Source organism: Mobula hypostoma, chromosome 19 (genome assembly GCF_963921235.1).
Source record: "Mobula hypostoma chromosome 19, sMobHyp1.1, whole genome shotgun sequence".
Taxonomy (NCBI): Eukaryota; Metazoa; Chordata; class Chondrichthyes; order Myliobatiformes; family Myliobatidae; genus Mobula; species Mobula hypostoma.
The window spans coordinates 42,917,012-42,930,375 of record NC_086115.1 but is presented as its reverse complement, the minus strand read 5'-3'; the positions used below and the strand labels follow the sequence as shown (position 1 = coordinate 42,930,375).

At 38.6% G+C, this 13,364-nt stretch overlaps 1 protein-coding gene across 10 annotated transcripts in view; it reads left to right on the top strand.

Annotated features, from left to right (window-relative positions):
* The window catches only part of jakmip3 (Janus kinase and microtubule interacting protein 3), a 325,135-nt gene extending 312,563 nt beyond the window's left edge, over positions 1-12,572 (top strand). For all 10 annotated transcript variants that reach the window (XM_063071774.1, XM_063071775.1, XM_063071788.1 and 7 more), the window contains 2 exons: positions 9,236-9,313; positions 10,780-12,572. The gene's annotated coding sequence lies outside the window, so the exon portion shown is untranslated. The remainder of the gene's footprint in view (positions 1-9,235; positions 9,314-10,779) is intronic.
* Positions 12,573-13,364: the final 792 nt, after the last annotated feature.

Here is a 13,364-nt window from a genome sequence, read left to right as displayed (position 1 = left end):
TGTCTGATTCTTCACTGGATGCTATATTCCTTTGGTTCTATACACCTTGGCCAAAGGAATCATCAACTCTGAACCACCAGGATAGGAGAAAGGGCAAAACACTGGCAGCTGGCATTTTATATATGAAGAGAATTAATTAAGTAATAAGCTTTAAAATATACAGTACTATGCAAAAATACATATAGCTAGGGTGCCTAGGACTTTTGCACAGTGCTGTATTTGGCAATGTGAGCAGAGAGCGAGTTTGTAAATCTGACAGGAGCAAAGGATGTTGGGAAAGGTAAGGGTGAAGTGTCATAGGAGGGGTGTAGGTAAGTGGCAGAGAAGGAGTGCCAGGGGCATGGTTGGTGTGAGTGCAGACATACCCAGCCCTGAGACACCAGGCAAAGTCATTTGATTCCAAACATTTGGTTTATTGATCATTACAGAGTGTTTCTCTGGTGCTTCCCACTCCCTCCCCTCTTCCTTCCCCTTTTCCTAACCATGATTCCCCTCTCCCTGCCCCCTTCCCTCTGTCAGTCCACAATAGAGACCTATATCAGAATTGGATTTATCATCACTCACATATGTCACACTGGAGTTCCTCCAGCATATTGTGTGTGTTGCTTTGGATTTCCAGCATCTGCAAATTTTCTCATGTTTGTCACAAAATTTGTTGTTTTTTTGCAGCAGCAATACGGTGCAATACATAAAATGACACCAGTACTGTGCACCCCAGCTATATAAATGTGCCAAAGACTTTTGCACAGTATTGTATCATAGATAAAGTTTGCAATTAAAGAATCTGAATCTAGGTTAGTTGCAGAAAACTATGGTCAAAGTTTTTAGCCGTATTGTTTATTGTCCAGCTGCTGTAACTGTTGCACATTTCACTTCTTTATCATCATCTTAACTGTACAATTATTTTAAATCTCAAACAGAATTTTTATGTCACAACTTGAACTTTTCTTAAGTGTTCATTCTGGATTAGTGAATAAGAAATGTGAAGTAACAGCTATCTACTCTTTCAGGAAGGGCAAGTTGTAGATATTTTATATGAAGTATTCAAAATGAATCAAGCTGAGGTGATTTTTAATTAAGTGCTTACTCCTTGTATTGATGTGTTTTTTTTTTCCACCGCGTGCAAATTCCTGATTTAAATTCAGCTCAATAATAACAGTACTTCGCATGTTCCATAGTTGCTTACAAAAGAGACTCAGACAGGCAGATGTGTTATGCCCATCTGGGGCTCCTCTTGACCTTGATCAACGGTTATCTAGGAAGAGGTGATTCAACTGCTTCAAAGAACCTGCATTTTTGTAATACAAGAACTTCTAAATGTTGAAGAAACAAATACAAAATTGGCATCTCAATTTTATCCAATAGGCAGCTGTAACAAATAAGGAATCAATAGAATTATAGCTGATTAGATTTCCCAGCGTGTCTTTTAGTTGTTTGGTCATGGATGTTTGTAATAAAGCTGTTAATTGCATGCAAGTGTCCCAGAGTTGAAATCAGAAAAGCTCCTTTCTTTCAACATTCATATGCAAAGTCAGGAGTGTGGATGTGCCTTGAATTCAATTTCTGGCCATTGAATTGTCAATTGAACCAAAACCAATAAATATAAATCAGTACCCTTGCGTTCATTGAAAATTATTCTCACTGATTGAAGAGCAGCTTTATATAAGAATGAGCTAACAATGCAGTTATAACACTTCTGAGTTGCTGCAAGCAATTTTTAGCTGTTATACTGCTTTCATACTGTATGTAGCATGCAGCTTCAAGCTCAGTTCAAAATTCACTAATATCACATCAAACTGAACCAACTATTACTTGAATTTGTGGTTCTGTTTGCATTTTCAAAATATTGAAATCTTACTCTTTAGCCTATGAAATCCATACAATTCATCATAGTTTTAAAGATTTGCAGCTCAGAGTTTATCATATGTCTACTTACAGCAAAGTGCTTTCTGTGGCAGGCTGCCCAATTGTAGAATAGAGAGGAATCCAAGGGTCAAACAGGATGAGTAAAATATCATTCACAGCTGCTGATTTGGTTTTGTATTCAATGACTTCCTATGGAACATATCGATAAAACCATTTGCAAAAGGACATGGTAAATACCCTTAATACTTCATGGTGTAGTATCATGCTTAAAGCTTGCAAATGTCTTTGCAGTTGAAACCAAACAAAAAACCTGCAGATGCTGGTATTCTGAAATAAAAACAGAAATACTCAGCGGGCCAGGCAACCGTGAATGTTTCAGGTCCAAGGCTTTTCGTTAGAATTGTGAAAGAAAGAAAACAAGTTTGTTTTCAGTAGTAGAAAAGGTGGAGATGCTATGGTTAAAACAAAAGTAATTTTTGATAGGATGAGACAAAATGTCAATGCAGTAGTTAAAATCAGATTGTGCTTCATTTCCTGTGTTACATATTGCTAAATACAGGGCAAGCAGGTTAGGCTATTCCAATACAAAGAGAAAACCTGAACCAAAAAGATAATAGGCAGAAATAGCAAGATTTGGTACAGAAGAAAGAAAGGGTGAGACCCCAAAATTGGAGAATTTTGTATTAAGTTTGGAAGGATGCAAAATATCCAGATGAAAGGTGAAGCTTGTGATGGGCCTCATTGTAATGACACAGGAGGCCACAGACAGATCAGTCAGAGTGGGAATGGGTTGAGGAATCAAAGTGGTAGACAACTGGAAACTCGGGGTCACCCTGCCGAGTAGGCGGTAGTTTGGAGTGACATTAGATGGATGGAAGGTTTGGAAAATGGACTTGGAACTGTCCATGTTCAAAGTCTACCCGAGTAACACTCTCCATACCTTCCTCCACTACATTGACGACTGTATTGGTGCTGCGACCTGCTGAGTTTGTCAGTTTCATCAACTTTGCCTCAAAGTTCCACCCTGCCCATAAGTTCACTTGGTCCATTTCTGACACATCCCTACCCTTTCTCAAGCTCTCTGTCAATGGACATCTTTTATAAACCTATTGATCCCCACAGTTATCTTGACTACACCTCTTCCCACCCTATCTTCTGTAAAAATGCCATTTCGTTTTCTCAGTTCCTTCGCCTCCACTGCATCTGTTCCCAGGACATAGCTTCCTTTTCCAGGACATTAGAGATCTCCTCTTCCTTCAGGAACTGCATCTCCTCCGTTTCCTGAACATCCATGTTCACCCCATCTTCCTGCAACGTGACAGTGATAGAGTTCCTCTTGTCCTTACCTACCACCCCATGAGCCTTTGCATCCAACGCATCATCCTCCTCAACTCCGCCATCTCCAAAGGGATCTTACCACTAAACATATCTTTACCACCACCACCCCACCTCCCCCCACTTTCTGCAGGGATCACTCTCTCCATGATTCCCTTGTCCATTCATAACCACCCCCCAACTAATCTCCCTCCCAACATTTATCTCTGCTAGTGGCCTAAGTGCTACACCTGCCCATTCACCTCATCCCTCACCTCCATTCAGAGACCAAAACAATACTTCCAGGTGCAGCAACATTTACATGCAAATCTGTTGGGGCCATCTATTGTGTTCGATGCTCCTGACATGGTCTCCTCTACATAAATGAGACCCATTATAAATTGGAAACCACTTCATTGAGCATCTCAGCTCCATCTGCCAATAGCAGAACTTGCCAATGGCAAAGTATTTTAATTCCAATTCCCATTCTGACATGTCAGTCCATGGCCTCCTATTATAGTAAGATGAGGCCATGCTCAGGTTGGAGGAGCAACACCTTGTATTCCGTTCAGGTAACCTCCAACCTGATGGCATGAATATCAATTTCTCCTTCTGGTAAAATAAATATTTTCCGTCCCTATCCTCTCTTTCTATTCCCCATTTTGGCCTCTTACCTATCCTCACCGTCCTACCACCTCCCCTGGGTCCCCTCCTCCTTTCTGCTATGGTCCACTCTCCTCTCCTATCAGGTTCCTTCTCCAGCCTTTATCTTTACAACCCACCTGGCTTCATCTGTCACCTCTGAGCTATACTCCTTCACTCCCAACCACCCCCCACTACCACCTGTTTATTCTGACATCTTCCCTCTTCGTATTCAGTCCTGAAGAAAGACCTCAGCCTGAAACATCATCTGTTCACTCATTTCAGTAGATGCTGCCTGGCCTGCTGATGAGTTCCTCCAGCATTTTGTGCGTGTGTTGCTTTGGATTTCCAGCATCTGTAGAAATCCAAATGATGACTTTGCATCATTATGTTATAAGGATGCAGTTCTTCTTTGGGTGGGACATTGAACATGGAAGGCAGGAGAAAGTAGGGCAAGGAAAAGCTAGAAATATCAGGAGATGGTTGTGACACTGAGCCAGGGTCACAAGAGTCAATGGAAAGATTTAGATTGGAGCAGGATAGCAGTGGGAACAGGGAGTTGCCTAAAGGATCAAATGTAAATAAGGGTCTTGAAATACAGAAGCCCAGTTCAGCTTTTTGGTCCCAAGAATGCCTAATGACTGTCACCACTGGAAACCATGGAGCAAAACTCATGGCATCTCCCAACAAATTGTGTTCAGCTCACAAGAGTGAATCTTCAATATTCTGGAGTAAACAAAATGGACAATGAAATAGACATTTCTCTCTGGATAAAGTCAATAAAACCATTTATTTGATGCTGAAGAAAGCAGCTATGTGATTGAATTTGTATGAACTGCTTCACTATAAGGACGGTAATCTTAGTTCGGTGACCTGCTTGGGAGAATAATATTCATCATAATGAATTAATACACTTCAGGAAATAGCAAGCTGTGGTACTGATAGCACGTAATAAGGACAAAAAAGATACTCTCCAGTCATCAACAATATTGAAATCAGTCTGGAGGACTACATTCAACCGGAATATCTGACAGAATTTTGAAGAGAGAAAATCTGGACAATGGTCTAAATCAGGAGTTCCCATCCTTTTTAATGTGATGGAGCAAGACCAGTGAGCAAGGGGGCCATGGACCTCGGATTGGGAACCCCTGGTCTGAAGGAAACCAACTACTTTTGCTGGTCTAAATTTCAGACCACATCTACTGTGTATTGGTTACAATACAGTTTCATACTTGAACAAACTTTATTTACTTATTTTTATTTATTTCGAGATACAGGCAGATTAGGCCCTTCCAGCCCTTCGAGCTGTACCATCCAGCAAACCCCAACAACCCCAATTTAAACTTAACCTAATCACAGGTCAATTTACAATGACCAAGCAACCTATTAACTGGTGCGTCTTTAGATTGTGGGAGGAAACCAGAGTACTCGGAGCAAACCCACACACTCCATGGAGAGAACATACAATATCCTTACGGAGGAAGCTGCGTTTGAACTCCGGTGCCCTGAGATACATGTAATAGCATCCTGCTAACCACTACGCTACCATGAAACTATCTGCAGCTTGCAACCGCACCGTTTATTTATGGGATTCCCAAAATGGTGGATAAAATAAGATCATAATGTAATGATTGGATTTGGCCTTAATTTCCATTCTCTGTGTTTCAGTTATTCCCTATTAGTGATAGTAGCCAGTAATACAGTGAGCAGGTGGGAAAACAGCACACTTTCTTTTTGTAGAGAAAAAAAAACATATAAATCATTGGATTTATATATCTTTTGATAGCTAGGAGTTGCCTGATTAAATGATATGGAGGAAAGGAGGGGAGACTTGTCACCATTTTTGTATACTTTTATAGATGGGATGGCACAGTAGCATAGTGGTTAAAGCAACTCTTTTCAGTGCCAGCGACCCAGGCTCAATTCTCACCAGTGTCTGTAAGGAGTCCATACATTCTCCCCATGACCGCATGTGTTTCGTCTGGGTGCTCCAGTCTCCTCCCACAGTCCAAAGATGTACTGGTCGGTAGGATAAATGGTCATTGTAAATTGCCCTGTGGTTCAGCTAAGAGTTAAATCGGGGTTGCTGGGCGGCATGGCTTGAAGGGATGGAAGGGACTACTCCATGCTGTATCTCAATTAAAAAGAATAAAAATAACAATACTATGACAATTAATACAGTATAAATGATATTAACTTGTTTCTGTTGCAAATATATGCAAATAGTTGCTCTTTGACTTTGTAGTTAAATTTACGAATTACTTGATGGAACTGGTGTCTACTTCTCCTCAAGTTTATTCAACTTCATCTTTTGTTTATTTAAAACAATTCATGAACTATGTGAACTCTAAACCAGTTATGAAACTTCATTCGCGACTTAGATATGGGTAAAGTAGATTTGATGAGCAAAGATGAGAAGAAAATGTAATCTACTGCTACGAATTTTGCTGCAGATTGCCATTTTTTAAAAAATGGCCTTGGTCGGGACATTGGTACATGGATCTAATCCTTGGGCTACTGTTAACAGGTTATATCAGCAGTCAGATTTTTTAATGCCTTTGCAAATTCTGTACATTGTTAATTTAATGCTTAGGCATTTCTGATAATATGAGGAAGCAAATATAAATTAGGAGAAAGTGAAAGACATTTGGTCCCTTAAATTTGCTCAGCTATTGGGTAAGATTAAAGCTCACCTGAGAATAGCCTCAAGTTTGTACTCCTGACTCTCTGTAGTAATCTTACACTCACCTGCTTATCTATCTACCTCTGACTTAATAATATTTAGAGATTTTTCTTCTATTACACTTTGTAGAAGAGTTAGAAAGGAACAAACACTAAAAAAAATCAAAAATTATGCCTTCCTTAATATAAAAGAGACATGTTTTCAACGGTGACCACTAGGTCTTGTTTCCCCCATAAGAGGAAACATCCTCTCACATCAAATCCTGTCAAGACTCCTGTGTATCTTATGTATTTTACATGAGTCCTGCTTAACATAGGGTGGCACAACACTTAACAGTACCTGTGACCTGGGTTCAATTCCCACCATTGTCCTGTAAGGAGCCTGTATGTTCGCCCCATGACCGGGTGAGTTTCTTCCATGTGAAACAGTTTCCTCCCACAGTCCAAAGATGTACTGTTTGGTAAATTAATTGGTCCTGATAAATTGTCCTGTGATTAGGTTAGGATTAAATTAGAAGATTGCTGGGTGTCGTAGCTCGAAGGGCCATGTTGCATCTCAATTAAAAAAAGCATAAAATTACTAGAAAAATACTGGGAAAAAATCCACAGAGGATGGTCCTGCATTTTGAAATGGAATTGGTGGATTTTTTTTGCTTTCAGCTGAGGGAGCAGATGGGGCCTGGATTTAAAGTCTCACCTGAAAGCTAGACCCCCATTATGTAGCATTCTCTTGGTTAAGTTGAGTTGATAGTCATATCCTTAAGAAGCTTGCTTGCATCAGCGTCACAGGTGTGGGTTCCAACAACACACAGAACATAAATACACACAATTTATCATAAACTACTACTATGAAAAGAACTGTACAAAACTATATATTGATACAAAGCAACACAGAGACACATTCATAGCAGTGCAAGAGGTGGGTGGTTTGTAATTTCCCGATGCTGAAGTTAGGCTTAGTGTTGTGTTGATTGGTTCAAGAACCTGCTGGTTGTAGGCAGGTAGCTGTTCCTGAACCTGGTGGTGTGGGACTTCAGGTCTGTGTACCCCCTGCCTGATGGTAGCAGTTCTAAAAGGGCACGACCCTGGATGGTTGGGATCCTTGATCATAGATGCCACCTTCTCAAAGCAACACCTCCTGTAGATGCTGTTACTGGTAGGAAGAGATGCACCTGTGATGAACAGGGCTGTGTCTACTACTCTCGTACCAGGCCACGATACAACCAATCAAGATACTTTCAATAGTCCATCTGTAGAAGTTTGTCAGAGTATTCAGCAAGACACCAAAATCTTCATAAGTTCCTAAAAAAAAGGGGAGACACTGGCACATCTTCTTCACATTTACATCTATGCGCTGGATTGAGAGCAGCTCAACCAAACTGTTAATGCCCAAAAGTTTGAAGCTACTAACTCTCTCCATCTCTGACAAACCAAAGAGAATTGGCGTGTGGTCTCCAAACTTCCCCTTTCTGTAGTCAACAATTAACTATTAGTTTTTGTTGACCAAGAGCATGAGATTTTGGTTATGGTACACCTCCACCAGGGGTTCTATTTCATTCTTCAGTGCTGACCCACCATTACCTGTCATTAAGCCAACACGAGTGGCATCATCAGACAATTTGCTGGTGGCATAGGAGCTGTGCTTGGGTATAAAGAGAGTAGAGCTGGGGGCTAAGCACACGGCCTTGAAATACATGTGCATTGATGGTCAGTGAGGAGAAACTGTTGTTACCAATCAATACTGAATGAGGTCTGCCAATGACAAAGTTAAGGATCCCACGTATAAAGGGAGGTATAGAGACCCAAGTTTCAGAACTTCGTGATCAGTTTTAAGCAGATGATTGCATTGAACACCAATCTATAGAGGATAAACAGCAGCCTGATATTCGCAGTATAGTTGTCCAGATGATCTAAAACAGAGTGGTGGAGGGGGGCAGTGAAATAGCATCTGCTGTTATCCTATTGTTTCAATAGGCAAATTGAAGGAGGTCCAAGTCATTCCTGAGGCAGGAATTGATTTGCACCATAACCAACCTCTTGAAGCGCTTCATTATGGTGAATGTCAGTGCTATTAGTCATAGAGGCAAATACATTAGAGGCTTTTAAGAAACGTTTGATAGTCACATGGATATAAGGAGAATGGAGGAATCTGGACAATGTGTAGGTAAGAGGGATTAGCGTTTGGGTGTTTTTGATTTGCCTTTTAGCTGGCTTGGCACAGCATTGTGGGCTGAATGGCCTGTTCCTGTGCTGTACTCTTCTAACTCTAATTTAGGTAGATTACTGTGCTCCTCTTGGGCACCAGTTCTACAGATGCCCTTTAGAAGCAGTTGGTTAATTCTATGCTCAGAATTCTGGTCCAGGATGTCCACCACAAATTCGCCCTCAGGCATTGTATTCTCTGAGATAAACATCTCTCTGGATTTGTAATACTCATGCAAGCAAGTATCTCATATTACTGCATTCATGATACCTTTTGGTAGTAATGCTCTTGGTGGTGAGCAACTGTTGAATCCTCAAATGTGAAATGGAAGATGACCTTTATAAGGATGGCTTCAGTTATACTTTTCAAGAAAATGTGATCTGGAATAGGAAAAGAAAGCTGGTGTGTATTAAATCAGTGGTGATGGCATTTCTTCATACCAAGAATTGATCCGTCTGAGGACAAAGCAATGTGTATATGTAGGGTAAACAAATTTCAATTTTACCTATGAGTTCCTTCTTATTCCAGGATGAACTTGCCTTAACTACAGGCAGAAAATGTTGGAAACACTCATCAGGTCAGGCAGCATCTGTGGAAGCAAAAACAGTAAGTATTTTTTACTTAAACATTAACTCTGTTTCTCTTTCCACAGATGCTGCAAAGTCTCTTCGGTATTTCCAACATTTTCCTTTTTAATTTTAGATTTCTAGCAAGTACTGTACATTTTTTTCATCTTCACTGCCTTAAATATAGGTCCTTTCTGCATAGAAATGTTGAAATGAAGCATTAGAGGTTTTGATGAAAGTGGTGTTCATTTTGTGTCAGCTCTCAACTAACCATTGGTCCAGGGGGAGTAGAAATTAGGAAAGCTAAAGTTATGTTGGCCTTTATTGTCTGTAAAAGGATATCTGTATAAAAGTAGAGAGAGCTTGCATCAGCTATACAGAGCCTTGTTAAGGCTGCATTGTTGATATTGTTGATAGATCTGATCTCCCTGTCTAAGACAGCACACATTTTCAATAGAAGTAGCAGCGAAGATTCATGATATTGATCCCTTGGATAGTGGGGTTTCTGTTTATATGAGAAGAGATGACTTGAGAAGAATGTGAGCTGATCTCACTGAAACATGTACAGTCCTTATGGGGACCAATGGAGTTGAAAAAAGTTGATATTTCCCCTTTCTGGAGCGACTAGAAGCAGGGATCACAGCATCACAGTAGCACGTTGAGCATTCAGCCCAGAGATGAAAAGAATCTTCACACAAAGGAGAGTAATTCTTAGAAATTCTATACTTAAAGCGTTTGTGGGGGCTCAACACTGCATACATTCAAGATAGATTGATAGATTTGAGAAATTAAGCATTATGTAAAGTTAATACAGGAATATAGACCAATATACAATGACCAATTAATCTACCAGCTTGTATACCTTTGGAATTTGGGAGGAAACTGGAGCACCCAGAGGAAATCCATGCGGTCACGGGGAGAACACTCTAACTCCTTACAGACAGCAAAATCAAAACAAAAGATACAGATCTTCAATTCATATGAGTTAGAAATTTGTATTTGATAGTGGTATAAAGTCGGCTGCATCAGATTGGCCATTGGTATTCCCATTGACTTCAATTAAGTAATCTGTATTAAATAGAGCATATGGTAGGCAGCCAGCCCAGTACTAAATTGCGTCACTGTCCAAGTTGAATTTCTACTTTATTAAAACCAGACTGCAGTGTAAAAAAAAAAGAAAGAATACGTCTTGAAAAAATATTAGAAAACTTGTTGCAATAAATTGGTGGATTTAAATTTGAATTGATTGGTACTGATTGTAAAAACTTATTTTGTGACCTGTTTGTGCTTACGAAGTGCATGTTGTTTATCATGGTAAGAGCATTTTCAACAAAGTATGACAAGGAAATAACAATGATAACCAAATAGTACCTCTTTAAACAAGAACTCAATGTGAATGTGCTTAGAATAATCAGTGAATTGGTTTTTAGCACATGTTACAATGGGATGTAAATATTTTAAATGATCTTTGAAAAATTATTTACATTATTTGTTACTCTTTTTCAGAAGAAACTGAATATATTGCTGTTTTCAGCCTTATTTCTGAAGACACACAAAAGCAGCCAACGATAAGAATCAGCCCTATTTCTGCTAAAGCCCAGAAAGTATTGTGCTCCAGTCCATTACTTCTCATGCACTACTGGCCCATTACATTCCACAGAATTCCCCTCCCTGTGTTTATTTCAAATTGCTGTTATTTCCCTAGATATGCCTCTCCTACACCCCAGGTCTAATACATGCATGGAAAGAAAAATCTCTCATTCCTCCAAATGGAGATCAGAAATATTCTAGTTTTTTTATGTTTAATAATTGCAAATATGCCACATATTGCTGTTAATTGCCAAGTGAATTATCATCATTAGGAAAAGAAATCGGTACATTCTTACAAGAATTACAGAAAAGGGGCCCTTTACTAAAAAAGGACATGTAAAAGGATCTTTATAAACTAAATAATATCATAAATTTATGATGTCAAAAGTGACTTCAAATTTTTGACAGTTGTTTACAAATATCTAAAAATGCATAGTTGTAAGAAGAAAGCAATGTATGGAAAGGAAGATGAATCTTTGTGCTTGGCTATTAGCTTCAGAAATTATAAGCAGACATTTTATTTAAATGCCTTGAGTTGGAGTTAGCCCAGAGAAGGAAAGGAAAACTGCAAAAGACCACCACTCCTACTCTCTGGAATCACACAGTTCATTGAGGTATTCTGTGCAACCAATAACACTGGAAGAAGTTTGGAATATGTAAACAAACCACAGTGGATCAACTTGTTAGAACCTGACCTGGTGAAAGGGTTTTACCAGGCTTGGCCGTGCTTATGCATGTTGTAAATATGTGAGTGGCAGTTTGCCAGAACAGTGACTTAAGCACCAAAAATGATAACTGTCCATAATAAGAAAGCTTTTGACGACAAATGTACAGGAAAAAAACAATAGCGCATGTGATAGATTCAGTGATAAGCAGGTCTGAGTTTTTTTATTATTAATCTGTACAAAACTGAAATGTATTGTATACAAAAAAGCTGTAGTGAGTTTCTTTTTAATACACTTTGTAAAGAGTTGTCTGTCATGCTGTTAAGTTCTAATTCGGCCATTTGAATTGTCTAAACTAAATTCCATTTCATATCGTCAACTGATACCCATCGAATGTTTTCCAGTAAAGATCTGTTTGTTGCATTGTTTAAGTGATTATATAACAGTAGTTCTTTCAAACTAGAGATACCCAGTATTATGAAGCCTTCAGAGAACTCCAGAGTGCCTTACCTGGCTTGTTAACAAAAAAAAAGAGGTGCATTTTTAATTTTGCTGTGGTGCAACAAAGCAAGGCAGATGTAGCATACATTAGTTTGGGTATTTGAGAAACAATTAAGTCCAACACTTTAGGATGTCAGCATTAAAATGTTATCTTTAAGCACTAATTTGATTTGCATGGTGAATGGATTTAGTTTAGACTCAGGAAATCATATGTGAATATGGGTAATGAATTAGAAATCTTGATTTCTTGTACATATTTATATTGTAAAATGATTAAAAATATATGAATTATAAAGATAGTGCCAATTGTGGGCATTGGGCCAAGGGTCCCTAATTTATGTGCTCTGTAAGGTAATCTCTGTAAACTCATATCTTAGATATTTATCCCTTTGTTTCTGTACTAAAACTGTAATTTGCTGTCCTAAAGGACTATATGTTGATCAGCTACAAATTTTACACATATTTTTGTATTGTGATTCATGTATATTAGCAGATCTTTCTATCCATTTGTAAAATACATATATTATTGTAACTTTTTTAATAAAAAGTACTGTTCTAAACCTTCATGATTGGAACAAAAGTTGTATTTTTGGCAATCTGTCTCACAATTTCATGTGCATCACATCCCATGTTTTCAGAAATGGTTATTGAATTTACTGACTTTACACTAACCAAGACCCATTTGGCTCATCATTTGGTGCAAGCACTTCACTTGAAAGTGACTGCTCCATTTCATTCCCCTTAAATAATGCAGCAGTTGCCACTTGAACAACTCCAAGTGAAGCACTTGAGTTGTGTTATGTTCTGTGCAATAAAGATCTTCAAATAGTAAATCATTCCTCAGTTTATGCTCGCCTGTCATTGCACAACCAGCCAGTAAAATTACTTACCTTCTTAAAACCTTTTGCAAACTAAAAAAAAAGATTCCATCGTGTTTTATTTCATCTCATCCATGTTTAAAATATCATTTTTGGCATTTTCTATAATTAAATATATCATTCCTTACATTGTTTCCTGATTCCCAGCACTACCTAACCATGTGATTCCAGTATTCTTACAAAGGTGACCCATTGAAGATCCCATCAATTGGCCAGACAAAATTGTATAGCTTTCAAGTCATTTTCTCATATTTATTGGCAATACACAAAGCTGTAAACTCTATGTAACCCCTACTAGCTGTTTGGCTATCTTTCCCCATTCTATCTAGTTTTCAACAATGTTAAGAATCTTCCTTTTAATAATCAATAGTAGACCTACTAAACTGTTTATGTTCTCTCTTAATGTCAAGTAAGTTTATATGCTTTCCATTATCTCAGATTTAGTCATTATCAAATC